This window comes from Hemicordylus capensis, chromosome 2 (genome assembly GCF_027244095.1).
Source record: "Hemicordylus capensis ecotype Gifberg chromosome 2, rHemCap1.1.pri, whole genome shotgun sequence".
Taxonomy (NCBI): Eukaryota; Metazoa; Chordata; class Lepidosauria; order Squamata; family Cordylidae; genus Hemicordylus; species Hemicordylus capensis.
Genome location: NC_069658.1, coordinates 162,971,515 through 162,992,556, shown reverse-complemented (window position 1 = coordinate 162,992,556; position 21,042 = coordinate 162,971,515). Strand labels below are relative to the sequence as shown.

General features: G+C 48.2%; 1 protein-coding gene and 1 long non-coding RNA gene across 3 annotated transcripts in view; one reads left to right on the top strand and one right to left on the bottom strand.

Annotated features, from left to right (window-relative positions):
- LOC128345448 (uncharacterized) overlaps window positions 1-2,473 on the top strand; it is a 31,403-nt gene extending 28,930 nt beyond the window's left edge. Inside the window, exon 4 of the long non-coding RNA XR_008316478.1 lies at window positions 1,559-2,473. This is a non-coding gene — a long non-coding RNA (uncharacterized LOC128345448). The remainder of the gene's footprint in view (window positions 1-1,558) is intronic.
- The window catches only part of LOC128345446 (dynamin-2-like), a 283,195-nt gene that overhangs the window by 138,214 nt on the left and 123,939 nt on the right, over window positions 1-21,042 (bottom strand). The gene's annotated exons all lie outside the window — the stretch shown is intronic.

Here is a 21,042-nt window from a genome sequence, read left to right as displayed (position 1 = left end):
ACCGAACATTCCGAATGGAACTTTCCGAACATTCTGAATGGAATATTGTAGACCAAACATTTCGAAAGAAACATTCCAAATGGAACACTCTGAACGGAACTTTCCAAATGGAACACTCTGAACGGAACTTTCCAAATGGAACACTCCGAATGGATCATTCCGAAAGAAATGCTCTGAATTATCCAAACAGAACACTCCGAACAGAACTTTCCAAACGGAACACTCTGAATTGAACTTTCCAAACGGAACACTCAGACCGGAACTTTCAAAACGGAGGAAGTTTCCTTTCTCCTGCCGGACCCCACGAGGCTTGGCGTTCCTTCCTCCTGCCGGACCCCACGAGGCTTGGTGTTCCTTCCTCCTGCCGGACCCCACGAGGCTTGGCCTTCCTTCCTCCTGCCGGACCCCACGAAGCTGGGCGTTCCTTCCTCCTGCCGGACCCCACGAGGCTTGGCGTTCCTTCCTCCTGCCGGACCCCACGAGGCTTGGCGTTCCTTCCTCCTGCCGGACCCCACGAGGCTTGGCGTTCCTTCCTCCTGCCGGACCCCACGAGGCTTTTCCAGTTGTTTTCTCAGGTGTGGGACAGGACTTCGCTAACTAATGAACCAAGGTTGTACCAAGTATTATTTCCTTTCTCATTTAGTCTTATTTTAATTCAATTCTTGTGTCTGTCCTTGGTTCCCTTTTCTTGTTTCCCCTGGAACTATATTTGGGGCCCTTCAACTTTATTTGGGCAATGTCCCCCAGAAGTTTTGTATGTGAAATTTTTGTGCTTTTAAATTGCCTTTCTCTTAAATGGTATCTTTAAATTTTTGTACAGCCTCTTGGATCCCTCTGCAGCCCTTTGATTTCCCGCAGATCAGCTCGACAGATGTTTCCATAGTAGTCTCTTTTCACATGTTTCATGTTTCTGCTGCTTGTTTGCTGTAGCTGCCACTTGAAGCCCTCATGCTAAATATGCTAAATAAAATAAATGTGTGGTTTTGTGGGGTGGGTGGGGCAGTGAGTGGGGCTATCTATGCACAGCATTTAGGCCCTGGCCGGATGGAGTTGTGGTGTCAAGTGGGGCCAGGGCAGCAAACTGATTCTCTACAGAGCAGACATCCAAAAGCAAGAGAAACGGCACAGAGGAAGCTGAGAGGCTAGAGATTGCCTGACGCTCCCCAGCTCTTGTTGGATTACAGCTCCCATCATCCCCAGCTTCTCTTGTTCAGGACTACAGCTCCCATCACCCCCTGCCATAAAGCTTGGCTGGGGATGATAGAAGCTGTCCTCCAATCACCCCCAGCCACCATGTATTGTGGCATGAGTTGATGGGAGTTCAACAACAGCTAGAAAACCTCAGGCTGGCCACACCTGCAATAACAAATACAGTCCCCTGATGTAAATCCAGATCTTCTTATGAAGAGAACCATCACGTTTTGAGCAATGGCTTGTTGGGGGGGGGGGATAAATAAATCAACATGAAAACCAGGCAGTTGAAACAGAGGGTCGTGAAGAAAACACCACTTAAGTAGCTCACACTTGTTTCCTTTTCCTTCTCTCTCCGCTATACCAGCAAAAAAGAGCTTCCCTTTCAACATCTAACAAAGGATCCCGTCCTGCTTCTGACGCACTGTTATCAACACGAGTGCTGAGGTTGGCCCAGCCGGGTAAATATGCATTGACATAATGACAAATCTCTCCGGTGGCTGAGGGGAATGGTGGGCCCTAGAGAAGGCAGGAAGAGGCTGAGGAGAGCAACCCCACAGCAGATGCCCATTTCCTTTCTGGCTAGGTTTGCAAAAGCCTCGTGTACACTCAAGGTCAAAAGGCTTTGGCAAAGAGGGGGCATAGTTTCCCGGGAAACGACTTCACCCCAGAAGTGGAATCCCACACCTTAGTTTACAGAGCTCCCTTCAAACTAGTTACTGAAGTTGCAGCCCAGGTTTGCACCCGTTCCATCTCTTGATTCCGAGTCTGGGTGCCCGACCTCCCCTCCTTCCCCTGGCTCTGCATCCAGTGTGGGGTGCAAATGTCACATTCAGTCCTGGCAGGGTGCAAGAAACAAGGCTGGGCCCCACAGTGAACCAGTCTGTAGGGCCAAGCAAGGGGGCAGAGGGTGCGCTAGTGAAAGCGATCCCCGCCCTCTCTTGGCCTTCTGCAGGGACACCTCGGCATGCACTCACCCCCCTCAGGTGACAGTGTGGGATTAGCCGGTCGCCATTTGGGGCCGAGTAGGAATTTTCCCCATCCACCCGGATTGGCTTGGAGGTGGCTGGTTTTTCGCCTACTCTGCACTGTTGCACTGGAAGGGATTTCTGATCTGGCGGATGTTAGGAGTGGTGCCGCTAAATAGTGTAGCCCCTTGGTCACCATGGCAGGTCCGGGGGGGGGATGCAGTGCCCCACCCCATTGGTGGCAGGTGCGATTTCCCCCAGCTGCATGGCAGTTCTCCGCTAAAATGAGTCAATAAAGTGATGGCCGTAGTTTCAACCCATTTCCTGTGTGCTGTCGTTTATTTCTGGGTATGGGTGCAAAGGGACTTCAGAGCACAGAACGCTTGCAAGAGCTTCTCAGGTAGCATTGAGTGTGATCTATAGATCCACAAAGGCAAGCTTTACAAAGAGGCAGAATCCGAAATTCAGGAGAAGCATGAGTTGCTCCTTCTGCTCTAGCCAGGTCTTCTGCTCCTCCAACCCCACAAATGGGAGTCTGGTTTATACTCACACAATCAAGTGGCAAAGCTCTGCATAGACTGTATCACTTCAGACTGCAAGTGTAAGGTAGGGTTTTTAAATGCTCTCCCTCATAATAGTTAAAAATATATATATAGCATGTTTGGAACAAGTGTTCAACTCAGGGGTGCAAACAGAGGAAAAGCTTAAGGAGCATCTCATTAATTTTATTTTGTGGATAGGTATGGGCTATTAGAGGCACAGTGGGGAAGTAACTTGCCTAGGGAGCAAGAGGCTGCTGGTTCAAATCCCTGCTTGTATATTTCCCAGACTATGGGAAACACCGATATCGGGCAGATATAGGAAGATGCTGAAAGGCATCATCTCATACTGCCGGGAGATGGCAATGGTCAACCCCTTCCCTAGTCTACCAAAGACAACCACATGGCTCTGTGGTCGCCAGGAGTTGGCAGGTGGTGTGATAAAATGCAGGAGAAACTGCTCAATTGGTTAAGGGCGATGTGCACTCTTGGTTCAGTCTAACCCTTTCCCTTCAGAGCTATTTTTCGATGTGCAGGGATCTTCTGTGGGGAGGGATGCACAAATCACACATCTGCAGCTTGAAGTGATACAATCCAGGAAAAGGTTACTCGTTGATTTGCTGAATGTTTCAAGTATTGTCAGCAGTCTGTCTGTGAGCACAGCAAAAAGAGAGAATCTGGTGTTTAGTAGGTGCCAGCATGAATTTGTCAGACTGGAGTAATCTCCCCTCCTCTTTTAACAGAGTTACTAGTTTAGTAGAGGACAGGGATGCTGTGGACAAAGTGTGCCTTGATTTCTGCAAAGCATTTGACTCAGTCCCCACAATATCCTCCTTGACCTCTGTGGAGAATGGGGCCAAAAACTCCATGTTGTAGGTTTGCTTGGTCTTTATTTTGATTTATATTTAAAATGGCTGTCCATTCCCCATTTGCGTTGCTGGAGTAGATGAAACCTTGACCTTTTCTCTACCCCAGGGTTGTTTTTCTGGCTGGTGTTCATCCCTGCCCCACCCCCACCCCTAAGTTCTGGTTTGTGTTTGCCCTGATTGGCTAATCCAGGGCGCTTTCCAGATTACACTCTGAAATTATGCAGGGATTGCGGAGTCACAACACAGGAAGTATGGAAGCACACTGAGCAGATCAGACATTGTTGTAGGGTTTAATCTGGAAAGCGCCCTCAGGAGGTGGGCAGAGTTCCAGGGATTCAAAGGGGAGGTTGGGACAGTTTAGGGAGCAGGAGAGCAGTTGGAGGAGCTGAATCGCAAAGAAGAGAGCTGAAGATCACACAGAGGAGCCGGATCCCTCTTGGAGCAGCTGGAGGAACAGACAGCAGCAGCAGGACCAGACAAGGCAGCGCTGAGCAGAGAGGGAGAGAGACAGGCTTGCAGGGAAGCCAAGTGGGCTGACTAAGAGCTGCTGGTGAGGTGCCTGTTAGGGCCAGCGTGGAGTGTCCGATAATCGCTGGATGGGCTTATCTCATTTTCTTCTTCTTCTTCTTCTTCTTCTTCTTCTTCTTCTTCTTCTTCTTCTTCTTCTTCTTCTTCTTCTTCTTCTTTGCTCTTATGGTTGTTAAACATAGCTTTTGCAATGTTCAAATTGGTATTTTCCCCTCTCAAGTAAAGATTTCACCTCTTGATTAAATTCTGGTGTAGTCTCTGTCTGTGTTCTCCACCCCAGGCTTAAATGCCACACCACCCTGCCTAGATTGAGTGAGAGACGGAAGGTTGATGGGCTGCCAAGTGGAGAGAGCCAGGAAACATAAGGAATTCCACTTGGGGTCAGCAGCAGTAAAGCTGGTCAAATCATGGGGCTGGTTGAGACCAGACCGTGACAATCTCTCTCATAATCTGATCTATTTAACCTAACTAGCCTTTGCCTGCTGCTGCTTCTACAATTATACTGGATTCTCTGGATAAAGCAGAGTGCAGCAAAATCCCCTCTAAAGCTTCCCTGAGAATTACTTGCCGCTTTCTGTAACAATTCTCTCTTTCAAAAACGGAAGACCAGAATGGGCGAGGTCTATTGGTATAAAATAGCACATGGTTTCCATAGATGGTGTGTGTCTGCCATCAGGAAGCATTCATGGCTCTAGTCTGGAGAGTGCCTTCAATAGGTGGAAAGGGAAAACACATCCACTCACCCATTTCATTCCACCATTAGTGGAGATGGTTTTGTCTCTATGGTACAGTAAATACTACTAACTAATAACTTACTCCAGAGCAAGTGCACATAATGACATTCGTACCTGTAAGCCTAAAATTAATACCACAATTAGTGAAGAAGCTCTTGAAAGTTAGTTGGGTGGTAGAGCACACATTTTCATGTCCGAGGTAGCTTTAGACTTCAGTGTCTCCAATTCTGCACTCTCTCCAGGCCCATAAAAGTACGGAGGCACCTTCAGATGTGATATTGTGCATATTTTTCAGTGTTGAGAGCCAGTGTGGTGTAGTGGTTAGGGTGCTAAACTAGGACTGGGGAGACAAAGTTTAAATTCCTGTGCAGCTGTGAAATTCAGTGGGTGTACCTTCCAGGCTCGTTGTGAGGACAGACATAACATGTACTCTGCTCTGGGATCCTTGGAGGAAAGCCGGAGGTGGGGGTATCAAAGTAAAAACATTTGCCCATCTTATCCATCTAATGTTGTATACCTACAACAGCCCTGTAAGATAGTTTAGTATATTGCCAGTTGGGGGAGCCAGGGCTAGTGGACAATGGGCTGCTTCATGACTGAGTGGAGATTGGAGCCAAGCAGTGTTCCCTCGAAGAGGGATTCCCAGATGTTGTTGACTACAACTCCCAGAATCCCCAAGCAAAAGCCATTGCAGCTGGGGATTCTGGTAGTTAGAGTTATCAACATCTGGAAATCCCTCTTAGAGGGAACACTGCAGCCAAGGGTTTTTAGCTTGTGGTTGGAACCACGACGCTGCACCAATTCTTCTGCTTGGGGCCTGATTAGTACCTGGATCATCTGAGAAGCCCGTGCATGTTGCTCCAAGCTCTGAAGAGGTGGTCTGTTTTGGTATTCATTCAAGACTGAAAGAAGACAGCACGTAGCAAGCATAGGATGAAAGAAGTCCTGTGGAATGTGCAGGGCTTTGGGGAGTAGTGAGGGGGAAGGGAGGCAGGCCAAAGCTTAGGCTCGATTTGAAGTGATTCCATCAAACAGGGCCAAAGTAGATTGGATTGCTCCCCTGAAGCATCAAACTGAATTGAGAACACATCTGAAGCACCAAGGTGATCCCCAAATCAAATCAGTGCTGATTTACTTGGCCCTGCTCTCTAGCCCAGCATCCTGTTGCCCACAATGACCAAACAGAAGTCTACAAGCAGGAGGGAGAGGCCATATGCTATCTCTAGGCTCAGTAGGGTGCTGAATGGCAGTTGTGGGGAGAAACAGTGGAAGAAGGGAGGTATGCCTTCAAGACCAATATCCACGGATAGATGTGTCCTCCATGAATTTGTCTAATCCTGTTTTAAAGCCATCTAAACTAGAGACCATCAATACACCTTGTGGCAGCAAATTCCAAAGACTGATTAAGTGCTGCTGTGTGCATGAATACAGGGAAACCTCGCTATCTGCAGATCCAACACCCATGCTTTCGTGTCTCTGCTGTCAAGTAATTGACAGCCGACCTCGGCTTATGTAGGGAAAAAAGGTGAAGAATGGGTTTATTTTGCATGTTCAGGGTGGCTGGAAACGATCTCCAAAGTCATTTCCGGCTGCCACTTTGGGAGTAGGAGCAATTTTGTAGCTCTTTTTTAAAAAGAAGACAAATGACCATTTTGGGACTAGCGGAGGTATGGGGGTGGCGGTTTCCCTGGAAGGCTGAAGACTTTGATAGGGCACTTACTTTTGCTATTCCCCCTCATTTCCTCCCATTTTTGCCCTTTCCCCAGCCTCCAGGAACCTAAGCCCCGGATTCCCAATGCCACAATACCCTGCTATCTGTGGTTCCAATATCCACGGTCAGTGGAGAATGGAACCCCTGTGGATAATGGGGTTCACCTGTAAGTCCTTTTGTCTGTCCTGAATCGTATGCCGATCTGTTTCATTCAATGACTCCTGATCATTTTTTTCAAAGTCCAGCAGGCGGGGCAGGCAGGGCACGTGCCCTGGGTGCCACCCTGGCGGGTCACGTGGCGGGGTGCCAAAAAGTGGCATCCCCTCCCGCCCCCCCCGGATCGCCCACCGAGTTAAATTATATTAAAGCCTCACCTGGGGGATGGCTAAAAACAGGGGACAGGGCTGAGGAGATAAGGAAGCTAAAGGACAGGCAGCCCGCAGGCAAGGAGGCTGAAGGAAGGGGGTATAGCAGGCAGTGAACTAAGGGCCGAACTACGTGTAGCGGCATGAGTTTTGGGTGGTATATAAGTCTGGTAAATAAATAAATGTGACAACAAGCACGTGATTAGCCCTTGTGTGCCAGCTGTACAGCAGGGAAGGGGAGTCTGGCCTGGGGCCATGGTGTGTGGGACAGGGCTGAACTCTTTGCCGCTGCCACAGTTCCCATCCAGATCAGGCCCTCCATAAGGCTGCTCTTTGCCCTGGGAAAGAAGTTCCCATTGGCTTCAGGTGGATGATCTTCATTGGGACTGTAGCGTGAAGGGAAATGGTTACGTATCCCCTTGCTGGACATCACTGTCCTGATTCTGGGCACCCTGTCAGATACTGTGTTAACTTTTAAAACAACAACAACAATTGTGGGGCCATACGGTGCAATACATTGACGCTCACACAAACATGGCCCTAAAAGCATAGGCTGTGAACTCAGAAATTCTCAGTCATAGCTAAGTTGAGATTTGGACTTACTGGTTGGCCTCCTAAGATAGTAGTTTAGATTCATTTAGCTTCCAGTCCCCATCTGCAATATCAAGAGTATTGAATAATAATGCTGATTATAATCCAAACTGTGCTTTGGATCTCAGAGACTGCTCAGGGCTGAATATCACATACTTCCTCTGCTTGCAAATGCCACCCGCAGTTTGACACAGAAACCGGACAAAGAGCGGTTCTTTCAAAGTTCTGCTTTAATAACCGGAATCTGATGGAGGATGGTTGTTGTAGGGTCACTGGGAGAAGTTCTTTAAAACGGTCAAAGTGTTAAAACAATACTAGTTAAAGTGAAATAACTTGTCCCAAAACCCATCTCTGTTGATCAGGCAAAATAAAAGAAGAAAGGCAGCACAGGAAGGTCTTTTATTGTCACAAGCACACTTGTAGTCTCAAGTGGAGCAAACAAAACCATGATCTACGACAGATCATCATTCTCGGAACTCTGCTTGTTTTTTCAGTAAGATTGCTTAAATCTTAAATCGTGAAGCACCAATGTGTGAAGCAGAGAAGTGTGAAAGAACAAGGAGAGAGGAGAGGAGAGGAGAGCTGGTCTTGTGGTAGCAAGCATGACTTATCCTGTTAGCTAAGCAGGGTCTGCCCTGGTTGCATATGAATGGCAGACTAGAAGTGTGAGCACTGTAAAATATTCCCCTCAGGGGATGGAGGTGCTCTGGGAAGAGCACAAGGTTCCAACTTCCAAGTTCCCTCCCTGGCTTTTCAAGATAGGGCTGGAAGAGAGATTCCTGCCTGCAACCTTGGAGAAGCCGCTGCCAGTCTGTGAAGACAATACTGAAGCTAGATAGGTCAATGGTCTGACTCAGTATATAGCAGCTTCCTATGTTCCTATGTAACAAGTGACACAAAACTAAATGGCCATTCATTCTCAATTGCTTTATTAATCATCAGCTTGGAGAACCTCCAGCTCTCGGCAGCTGCTAGATGTGATGGGCTTAGTGCTACCATGTGTGTCCAGGCAGGCACTAGATGGCCCGGTCCAGACCTTTCTAAACTGGAACCAGGACCGGCCTTAGGGGTAGGCAAGGCAACTGGTTGCCCAGGGTGTCAACTTTAAGCAAGTGCAAAGAGCTGAGTTTGCACAAGCCACACAACTTGGCAACACTGAAAGACAAACCTGAGGGGTGTGTGTATGTGTGCGTGTGCATGCCAAAAGCACTCCCCTCTCCTCAAAGGCGCTGTGTATGATAGGGCCAGCCCTGCTCAGAGTACTGAGTAGTTAGCTTGTAAATATTTCCAAAAACAAATATGCAACACTCTGCGTGCAGGAGCGTGTATGTGGATGAACTAGGGGGGAAGGAAGAAGTTGGAAGATGCTGCAAGTCGTAAGAGTCTAGGTCAGGGCTGCACAACTCAAATGTCCTAGTGGGCCAGAACCATACACAACTGGGCATGAAAGGACGGAGGTCAAGTTTTAGCACATTACATTAAAATTAAAAATATTGTTAGTTACTTGTGGCCCTATTCCCCCTATCAACAGACCCATAGTTTTAACCAAGAAATAGTGGCCAGAAAATAGGTCCTGTCCCTGCTCAGTCAGTGGGACCCCTGGAGTGCAAACCAGCCCAAAATAAATGCCAAGTCCTCTCCTCTCCCTAAATTGTCGCTTCCAGGCTGCAATGCTAGGCATGCTTACATGGGAGTAAGCCTCACTGGGTACACCATGGAACATATTTCTGAGAAACCATGCATAGGATGGTGCTATAAGGCAGTTTTCAGCTCCTATGTTGCTGCAGGATACCTGGGGGCCAGTAAAATAGTCCCTGCAGGCCGAATCCGGCCACCGGGCCTTATGTTGTGCAAGCCTGGTCTAGGTGGATGCACACATGCCTGCCCTCTTGTGCCTTAGCCAGATTGATTTCCAGATGGAAAGGGAGAAGATGTAGACATGCTGCTGACCCAAATGGAACCTCCCCTCCTGGACAATGGCAGAGAAATCCCTGCTGTGAGAAAAACCCATTTTTGGGGTTTTTTTGGTCAGTATCCCTGCCCTGCCAGAGCACTACAGACTGCATGTGCAATTCTGTCTTCCAAAGACGTGTCTGAATGGGAGTCTAGACATACCATCCTTGCTTCTCCTTATGCTGTTTAGAACCATATTTCTTTAGGGGCTCCATTTTGTATTGCTATCGCCTTCTTGGCTAAATGCTCTGGAATCTAACATATAGATGAAAATCATAGTCCATTGCCCTCTGCAGCACAGTGGACTATCAAGTTTTCATCTATATCTTAAATGGCAACTTGGATCACATTTTACTTCCCAACTCTGGATTTAGAGAGCCATCCCTTTTATTTGCCATTATGAGGGCATGTTATTCTGAATTATGTTCTCCCACAACTTACCTGGGTGCTCAAATGCATTCCCAGTTATACCTCAGAATGAAAGAACTGTTGGGAATTCTCTCTGGTAAGAGATACTCTTCTAATATAGCAGAGTGCACAGAGGCACAACACAGCGGAGTCTGCCCAGGCATGCGTGTATGCTGAGAGTAAAATAACTTGGAGCCAGTTCATCGTTTCAGATCAATATATGGAGCATTTATTAGTGAACTCCATTCTAGATAGTAAAGTGGAGAGATAGTATCTCTACTCTATCTCGATAGCTGGATGCAGATGGATTCTACATCTCTGCATACACAGTGCAGGGAGAAAGGAGCTTGCATTGCATGTTGCAAGGGAGAAGGGAAGGAGGAGGAAAGGAAGAGGAAGTGGCCAGGCAGGCAGGAAGTCAGTCCCTGAGAGTAGCAATCTACATACCAAAGGGATAATCTCAGAGCAGTAGAGAAAGGATGACCAATGTCTTGACCTCTCTAGCCCTCTGACCCACTAGTCTGTCCTCCTATGTCACTGAGACATGAGACAGCGCAAAGTCCTTCACTTCCAACAAGAACTTTAGTCTTGCAGAAGCATTATGAAGAATTGGTAGACGTGCATTTTACAAAATGTGCCCTCACTTGACTTGTATTTCCATCTCTGAATAAAGTGCTTCTTTTCACTCTTCCCTTCTTCTTCTCCTCTTCCCCCGCTCTGCCTCCCCCCACCCCCACCTTTCCTGAAATATGTGGGACTGATTTGCTCAGATTCTGAGGTGGCTTGGATGTTACGAGAGGTCAGACAGGAACAGAGTCTGTCTACACCAATTTCCGGGGCAAGGAGATCATGTTCCATGTCTCTACAAAGCTACCCTTCACAGAGGGAGATGCCCAGCAGGTACCTGGTGCTTCGTGGCGCTTAGGGAGCTGCAAACTGTGGACGGGGTGGAAGAGAGAGTGATGTATGAGCATCTAGACTGGTAGCGACATATAGATATTTTAGTGTTGATGGAGCAAGCTGGGAGTGGGGTTTAGAATGGATTCAGGTTTTCAACTGAGATGGGAGGCCGGTGGGGTTAAGTAGGCCATGTTGGGCTGTTTGCTGTTTGGAAGGATAACTCCCTCTCTTGTGTGCTTCCTTCCAGCTTCAGCGGAAGTGCCACATTGGGAACGATATTGTGGCCATTGTCTTCCAGGATGAAAATACTCCCTTTGTCCCTGACATGATTGCCTCCAATTTCCTGCATGCCTATGTGGTAGTGCAGCTTCATCACCATGCCCTTGGGGAGACTCTCTACAAGGTAAAATGCACACCTGGGAGCCATAAACAGTTCAAAAGTAGCACCTGCTGCATCTCTGAACTTTTTCCGTTGCCTTAGCTCCTTGCTCCTGGGCACTAGGCCTGTGTAAATATTTGGCTCCAAGTAGCCAAAGTCAGATAATCCTCCGGGCCAAAGTCAAAGAACCCTTCCGAAGTGACGATCCCCATTGCCCACCTGCTCACAATGTTGTGCTGTTCCCCGCAGTGGTGGAGACCCTTAAAGATGCCGCTGGATGCTCTGGCAAACTCCAGTGGCATCTGGGAAGGCACGAGGGAGCACTGGAAAGTGGGGAGTCCATGGGAAAGCACGGGAAGGATTCCACTTCCCAGACATTGCTGCAGCTCACCAGGGCACCTACTGGCCACGGTGGGGCTCTTCTGCTGTATTAGCAGCAGGGAGCGGCAGTCACGTGCCTGTATAATAGGGTCTTAATCTAAGTTGCACTTTGTCCCTCAAGAGGCAGGGATCAGATTGCTTTGTTCTTTCTTAAAAGATGTGGAAGCCTTTCGTGCTCACTGGTTCTGTGTATTTTGTTGAGAATGGCCAGTGTATCATGTGTGTGCCATTCTCCACCAATGCACAGTGTGCTGCTTGTTGTCCTCTGGTATCCTTAAATAAGTACCGAATTGACTTCTGTGATCACACTGGTAACGCTGACTCTGATTGGTGATAATGTGACCCATTCTTGTTTGGGGACAAGAACCTGGATAATGGCAGGCTGGTTAGTTTCTTAGTGCTGCAGAAGCACCCAGCACAAATCCTGGAAGGAACAAGAGTGGGAGGAAAGGTTGCCGAGGTGTTTTGCCATTCTGGTCTGCGATCTCTTCGGAAAAGCTAAGGAGGCTGTTCACACGAGCAGCCTGGATAGAGCTGCTTGTGTGGAGCACCGGCGGTCAGAGCCGATCTTGGCGCTGCCCTGCCGGGTAGCCGAATTTCTGTCCTGGGGCTATTCTCGGGGTAGACTGGTACCCTGGTCATGTGTCTGCTGGGGCTGCCTGGGGTGGAAATGCCCCCAATGCGCCTGGCTCCTTGCGCAATGCATTGAGGGGTTTCTGGAGGCCAGGCTGTGTTCCCCAGGCTGTTCCTCCAGATGGCTGTGCTGCCATGAGCAGCACGGCATGTGTGGGCCTGTGAGTTGTGCAGTCCCAGAAACAGTAAAGATCATCTGGGGAAAAGGTCAGATCGATCCTGCCTCCCCCCGACCGCACCCTCCCTGCCCTGCTCACAGGTTGTGAGAATGACCTGAAGGAGTTCCCTGGTGAAGAGAAATGCAGCTGATCTGATCTCTTTAGAGTTATCAAGGCATTTTTAGAGCACTGCCTAGTAAACCACAAATAAGCCATCTTATATTATTATTATTTCTCTGTGTAAACCGCTTTGGAAACTTTTGTTGAAAAGTGGTATATAAGTATTTGTTGTGGTGGTAGTAAATTTGCCGGTTAGCTGGGAATCAATGCAAAGATATTACAGTGAGGTGGGAGAAAGAATTGGCAAAGGCAAGGATTATGTGCAAAGGAAAGCTTTCAAGTTGGAATTAAATAGCCAACAGTGTTGTTCTTGAATAGCACAGTGCTGAATAGCACAGGGTGTTTTTTGGCATGTGAGTTGCCATTTTGGAGGGGAATGGAGAGAGTCATCAAAGTCACTCTGCATGCAAAATGGATCCATTTCCTGCTGCTCTGAGGCTCCAGACCCTGCCCTACACAAAGAGCCTTTCCACACAAGCAGTGTGGAGAGCCTTACCGGGCTCTGTGGGGGGAGAGTGGGCTGAGCAAGGAGCCAGGAGCCGACCCTGGGCGGCCAGATTGGCTGCCCACACAACTCTGGGCTCTGTCACGAAGCCAGGAGGGGCGGTGGGGATCGGAGGCTGCCCGGATCCTGGAAGTCCCAGGATGCCCCGTGCAAGTGCACAGGGCATTCTGGGGAGACCCCCGGGGCCGGGAGGCTGCTTGTATGTAGCCTCCCGGTCAGGGGTCTACTCATGTGTTGCTGCGCCCAGTAAAACAGGGTTAGCAGAGTGCTAACGTGGGGGGAACTTAAGCGGGCTAAGTGAAGTAGTTTATTTAGGAAATGCCTCAGAGAGCTAGGAAAGGCCTTCATGCCAAGGCCTTTCCTAGCTTCTTGCTACATTAGGAAGGAAAAGGAGGAAGAGGAAGTCTGTCTCTCAGGTGAGAGAATGAAACCTGAGACTATCAGCCTAAGAAAGGGAAAGTAGAGTAGAAAAAGTGTAGTCAGATATGGGGCTCCCTTGCTCATGATCTCTACCCCTCGTGCCCCTAAGGGTCAATAGGGTTACTGGGCTAAGAGCTGATGCCATCAGGAGCTGCATCTCCTCACACTTCTGGGTCTCCTCCACACAGTTTCTAACTGGTCAAAGACCAAAGAAGAGAAGTATTTATAATAGAACTTGGTAGGAGTTTGCAGTTGAAGGTGGACATCCTTGGACTTTTCTAGATGCCAGAGGTGTGATTTTTTTTTTTTAAGCTTCTGCATAACTTCCTAAGCCACCATTTTGCCCACTGTCCAGATCCTTGCGTGGGCACCCATGCTCCTTCCTATCATGGTTTGAGTCTCTGGCCACATGTTGAGCATGGACTTTGCGCACGGGCGTAGCAAGGTTGGAGTGGGCCCAGAGACAAGATTTTAAAATGCCCCCCCCCCCGAAGCTCAGCTCATGAAGTAAAGAAATCTTAAATGAGGCTGAATAGTGGTAACAAAAAGCATAGTAAAAGTCTACACACACACACACACACACACACACATCCTATTTTTAAAGGGCTTTGTAAATTGTGGATGATGCAAGTCATTTAAATGGTCCTAGAGAAAGACATGCTGTTCTGCTAGCTCCAGGTCTTAACATTCACATCAATTTCGGAGGATGAATACAACTGAATGAAGCCCGGGTGGGTGTGGGGCTGGGGGAGTCAGTCATATGACTTGCCTCTGGGGGGCCCCCAAGGCAGTGGGCCCCCAGGCAACTGTCTCCCCTTGCCCTATTATAGTTACGCCCCTGACTTTGCGTGATTTTTCATAGTGCTCCCTGCCACCCAGCTCTTGGGTTCTGAGAAGAATCTGTCCCTTTTTCATTTCTGCTGAAGGGACATACGCTATGCCAAGTGCTGGCTGGGAGGTGGTGCTGTGAAAATGGGGCATGGTCTGTGCTCAGCATGTAGCCAGAGAGTCAATGGAGCCCACACAAGCCGATGTTTGCATCTGGACAGTGGGCGAGATGGCATTAGGAAGTTGTGTGGAAGCTTTGAAAAGCCTTCATTTTACTGCTCTCTGGAAAAGCCCCTTGTCTCCGCTTTCACCTTGCTTCTCAGTCTTAGAGTCAGAGTTTGCTAGCATGGCAGGACCTCGTTTTCTGTGTGCAGAGGCTGTTTTTGTGTGGGGGGAGCATTCAGACATGCATGTAGCCTCTAACCTGCAGCCCAGGGAAAAGGTTCCTCTGTGAATTGACTGATTGTGTAAACTAGCCCTCCTATATATATATATATATATACACACACTTGCCTTGTTTTCTGTCCTTCTGACTCGTCAGTCTGTCTGCCCTTGTGTCCTCTTTGTTCTCTGACATGGGGGCCTTCTCTTTCTGGAGCAGGAGCGGACCCGCAGTGCTCTTCTCGAGAGTCTTTATGAGGAGCTGCAGATCCGGAGCCGCAGCATGATGGGCCTGGCCTCTGGAGATGATGACAAGATAGAGAATGGGGGTGGTGGCTTCTTTGAGAATTTCAAGGTGAGAGAACAGACACTTCGTTCCTTTTAGTGTAATGGTGTGTTTCTCCATTTCTTGTTGTTCTGGAGAATATATACAGTAACAACGGCAGACTTGGGAGTATTGAAAGCACTTCACAGAAGTCCTCTTGGTTATTTCCTCTGCAAGGTAGGTTTGTAACACTTCCTCCAAGTTGTCGGTGTAAGGGGGAGGAGGGTTGAGGCCAAGGCCAAGAGACGGGGCTAACCCAAGGCAAAGGATTTCCCTGGCTCAGAGTTCAGGCTTTCCAGCCACCACTCTGCTACACTTTTGCAGTACCTGATTTCCAAACGTCTGCTCTTGGAAGGCTACCCATAGAAAATACTTCCACATGTCTAGCTGCTTTTTGTGGGCAAGTTGTTAAGACTGGGGAAGCTATTGCACCAAGTTCTGGGTTCGCAGTGCAAGTTCTCCAAGAGGTCTCTTCCTTTCTCTCCCCAATGCCTGCACACTTTACAGTCCTCCTAACTTGTACAACTTGCACTCTCCCTGTCTTACTATAAAAAAATTACAATGAATGGAGGGGATGCCTATTCTGTCGAATAATATTAGAAATGAAGAATGAGGGAGGTCTGACATGCCATGATGTAAGCAACTTAGTCCGGTTTCATTGGTAGCTGTCTCCCACTACAGTCCAGGAGCAGGCAGAACAGGTTTTTGGGGTGCATGGTCTGGGAAGCAGGACCCCAGCTCTTGCCTATCATGACACAGAAATGCCATGATAACCCCAGGCAAAGTGCCTCATTGTGAGCGGGAGGATTTGCATGGAACTTGTTGCAAGTGTGAATAGGATCAAGGCTGGAGGATTTCATACCCTGTTTTGTACAATGCTGGGGGAGTCCACAAGAAGAACCTTTGCATCAGCCGCAGTTGTCAACTAAAGTGTTGTGTCCTGGAGCTGGGCACATCCACAGCCTTTGGGCACATCCAAGTTTGTAACTTGTCACATCACCTTGCAGCCACCTAATTGCGCAGCAGGGAAGTAACGTGCCTAGGGAGCACGAGGTTGCTGTTTTGAATCCCCACTGGTATGTTTGCAAGACTAGTATGGGAAACACCTGTATTGGGCAGCAGAGAAATAGGAAGGTGCTGAAAGGCATCATCTCACACTGTGCGGGAGATGGCAATGCTAAACCCCTCCTGTATTCTACCCAAGACAACCACAGGGCTCTGTGCTCTCCTGGAGTCGACACTGACTTGACGGCACCACCTGACTTTCCTTGACATCCCCTGGACAGTTTCCATCTTGCTTTCCCAGGCTTTGACGGAGCTGCCCCTGCCCAGGACTGGAGAAATGCTTGTGGGGCTTCCTTCCACTGGCCGAAGATATGAGGACAAAGGTCTGTGGGGACAGAGTTCCTTCTCTCCAGATGCTTCTGGGCAGACTCTGCGAATAATCTTTACTTCAGCAAGAAAGAGAGGTTTCTAGTCCCTCCCGGTAGTTGTAGATATTCCTCTATATTCCAAGCTTCTTTTTCATCCAAAAAGAGAAGCCTGGTAAGAGGAAGTCAAAAGCAACCTTGAAGAAGAGAGATGCTTTTTTCATACTTACAAGCCCCTCATGGCAGTTGCAGCTTCTCCTGCAGAAAGCTCCTGTTCCACCCATCAGCAATGGCAGCTAAATCAAGCCTCCATGGGCAGAGACAGTATTCTTCGGAAGACCAACTGCTGACTACCAAATACCGCAGAACCATCACCTTAAAGGGGTGTGGGGGGGACCTAATATTCATTCTCTCAGGCCTTAGGGTTTTTTTTAAAAAGACTCTGAGCCTCCATCTGTTACCGGCAGTGACCAGCCAATTGCACACAGACAGGCAGGTGGGGAAACAGCCCTCCCTTCTTGTTTGTCCCCAGCATTTGGTATTCAGCAGCATACTGCCTCTGCCCATGGAGGCTTGATCTAGTGGTCAGTACTGCTGGTGGAACAGGCAGGAGGAGCTTTGAGTGGGGAGAGAGAAGTGGATGGAGGTGTGGGAGTGGCTTGTAGCACCCCCACCTTTTGGAGGGCCCAGCTGCCCCTGGCACAGGAAGGGACACAATAGTTTTGCAAGACCAACACACAAAATTAGGAACTAGGTCAGTGGTTCCCAACCTGGGTTCCTCCAGATGTTGTTGAACTAAACTCCCAGCATCCCCAGCCATAATAAATTGTAGCCGGGAATGATGGGAGTTGTCGTTCAGCAACATCGGGAAGAACCCAGGCTGGGAACCACGGATCTAGATTAAAGGGAGGGAGGGGGTGCATCAGTGGGAGGAGGGATGCTGTTCTTATGAGCATGTTCTGGTCTGCTCCTCCTTCTCTCGCTACATCTCCTGCTAGCTCTGCTCCACCTGGACTTGAGAGTGCTGTGAACCAGACTGCAACGCAAGGGTGATGGAGCTGAGGGAGCTAATTGAGCCCAGAAAAGAATCAAGTAGGGAGTAACCTAATGGTCCAGTGGGGAACTAAGATGCCTAGGGAGCAAGAGGTTGTTGGGTTGAATCCCTGCTGGTATATTTCCCAGACTAGGGAAGCACCTATACTGGGCAGCAGCGATATAGGAAGATGCTGAAAGGGATCATCTCATACTGTGTGGGAGAAGGCAATGGTAAACCCCTCCTGTATTCTACCAAAGAAAACCGCAGGGCTCTGTGGTTGCCAGGAGTCGACACTGACTCGATGGCACAACTTTACTTTAAGAGGAGATAGCAGCCAAGTCTTCTAAATAGCAGCATGGGGGAAGAAGAATTTGGCTCATTTGTTTTGGCAGGAAGCAGCCTACCTGCTAGTCATGATGAGGTCAGATGCCACTACTGTCCGAGTGCCTTGCCTCGGGGATGGGATCACATATCTGTTATTCTTGATGGTTTCTGGAGTGTAAAAGGCAGGAGCTTGAAAGAAATGAGAATATTGGACAGGAAATGATGTAATGCCCTGAAGCATGCAACTCCTGCTTTTTCATGATGGTTGGCAATCATTTAGCACTCCTCCAAAGGTGCAGAGTTTCAGGGGCAGCACTAAAGGGTTTAATTCCTTTGGATGGAAAAGAACACAGGAGACTTCTCTTGTCTTGGTAGTAATTGCTTCATTTACAAATATGCAAGCAGAGTATTATGAAAGCAAACGAATGTTCTTATAGCAACAGCAGATCCAGTAACCCTCAGTCAGAACCTCAGAGAGAGCCTGTGTGTCCCAAAGATGCTTCAGCCAATTTATCGTTCTGTTTCTCCTGGGTGCTTTCCAAACTAGCTGCTCAACAGCAGCAAAATGCAGCAAGTTGTATTCGGAACGTAAACAGCAGGGAGAGCAGTCTTGCAGAAACTAACAACCTGAAAAAACAGCAACTTTCTTAAACCGGATATACAACGTCATAGCACTATATCGCAGTGATTAAATTCAAAACAAGGCACTGGAAATGTGAATGGCAGGCACCCTGCTGTCCGCATAGGGACTGCGGTGTCACGACGCAGGAAGTGTGGAAGCACACTTCAGAGATACGCCGTGACCCCGTTGCAGGGTCTAATCTGGAAAGTGCCCTGGATTCAAACTATAAACTGGTTCCAAATTGTTTTCCCTGTGCCCTGCCAACAGTTAGAAGGTATTGCCTTTCCAATTCTGATGGCTATTGCATTCCATGGACTGGAGAGAGACTTACAGATGGAACATTAAACATCCTTCTGCTGTTTAGATCCCTGACTCCTTGGTTAGACACAATAATAATTATCCCTCTCTCACTGCACTAGACTGATGAGGGGTCATCCCATGAAACTGAATGCTGATCAATTTAGGACCAACAAGATGAGGTACTTTTTTTACACAGCACATAATTAATCTATGGAATCCTCTGCCATGGGATGTGGTGATGGCCACTAGCTTAGATAAATCCAGGGAGGAGAGGGCTATCAACGGCTACTGATCTGAGGGCTATAAGCCACCTCTAGCCTAAGAGGCAAAAGAAATACCTAAATACCAGTTGCAGGGGAGCAACAGAAGGAGAAAGGGCATGCCTTCATCTCTTGTCTGTGGACCTCTCAGAGGCATTTGGTGGGCCACTCTGTGAAATAGGATGCTGGACTAGATAGGGGCCTTGGGCTTGATCCAGCAGGGCTGTTCTTATGTTCTTATGAGGATAGACACATACACAGTAATCAAGATGACCAAACGTACAGCAAGACTTGTAGCCCAGTCACCCAATGGCGATGTTTCCCACAATGTTACAATCATCCCAAAAACAGTGATGTAGGAAGGAATGCAGATACGTTGCAATAGAAAAGCCAAAAAATGTCCTATCCTAAGGAAACCCATCTTATGCAATATGTGTACATTACAAAAGTGCAGTATGCATTCCCGTATTCTGCACAATTTTGTTCTGATTTTGCTAGAAGCACTGAGCCATGCAAGGCATTGGAGCCCCCTTTCCTAGCCCACGAGCATTCTACTTGTACCTCTGCCCCCGTTCCCTCTAGCTAGCCTGGCTTTGGGTATCTCATGAGTAGGCGTTGCCTGCTTGACTGATCTGGCCAGCTCTAAGGCTCTGAAACCTGCTTTTCTGTTCACAGAGATGATCAGGATGCTGAATTCCTGCCAATACCAGCAGCTTGTCTGGATTTGCACAGAACTGTGGCGCTCTGAGTAGGCCCTCCTACTGCAGGCGTGTCCATAGCACATATCTAGACCAGGGCCAGACAACTTCCTGCCCTCCAGCTGCTGTTGGACTACAATTCCCATCATCCCTAGCCACAGTGGCCAGTAGTCAGGGATGATCATGAGAGTTGTACTCCAACAGCTGGAAGGCTGCAGCCCTAATCTAGAGAGTGCATTTTAAACCCCTCAACAAGCTCCATCAGACCCTGTGGTACTTCTGCAGGAGATGCTGATATTTCCGCTTAGCTCTAGCTAGGGAAAGGGATCAGGCAAGAATCAATGAGGCAATCTGCATTACTGGCTTTTCACTAAGAAAATGAGGATGGGAAGCAGCAGGGCAAAGGGTCTCTTTCTGTGATGGACTCTTTCCCTGCCTCTGATCTGGAGAGAAAAAAAGCATAATCAATACCCTCATTCAGGGTATCATTTGTTGGGATGCACCACTGTGGAGTGTGGGGAATGCGGGGGCACTGAATCGAGTGGCAGACCATATCAAGTCCACCGACTTCAATGGGTTTTATATTCATTTTCCCAGGGAACCCTTAGAAATGTAATTGTTTCCCCCCTGGAGTGAGAATGGAACCTCTCCAGTGCATGAGATTATTGATCCTGTAACATGTGAAATGTCTATCTGAGGAAAGAGGCACCTCTTCCCAATGGCACCAAATTAGTTCCCAAGCTGGCCACCCTGTTTAGCGAAACTCAGGGCTGACAAAAACCAAGGAGGCTGGCCACAAGCTCTTCGTGACATCTGCTCTTGTGATATAGGTGCTGCAGTCCACAGCACATCCTGTAACCTGCCGCTGTTTAGTGCTCTACGTCTTGGGGCTTTTTGCAATATAGACACATCCCAAATTCTTCTCTCCTTTGTAGAAGATCTGTCCCACTCAGGTCTGGTGCTTATTGATGGCCCTTATGTATAATAACTGACTCTGCTTACTGCTTGTGCTGTACATGATACTAGTCCATGGCTAAAGTTTCAGTCCTAAGGGCATTTTCACTTGAAAGCAGATTCCATTCAAAGCAAGGAGACTGAACCACAAATGTGCTTAGAACTGGGGTACAAGCAGGAATGGGCTCTAGAGCTGGTAAGATTCTGGACTGCATGACTTCTGTGGCAGGTGAACATTTGAATGACTTTTCACTTAACAAAACAGAACCACCTCCCTCTATCTAGTATACTAGAGTCACAGGGCAAGGGTTGTGCTGAACTTGACTGCCTTATATCCTAATATTGTGGATGCATGGTTGGGTTTTGTTTTGTTTGCTGCAGGGTGGGCCGCATTCAGAAATGCAATCCTCCACCTGCAGTTTAAAGTGGCATAATTTTGCCACATCAGCACAAACAAAAGCGAAAAATGACTCACAAAGAAAAGTAGCATAAACAAAATAAAGCCCCTTGAATTAAACTAGGTACCCCCCTCTACGATAACTGAGCAATAACTGAAAACACGGGAACAAAGAATGAACAGAACAAGGACAG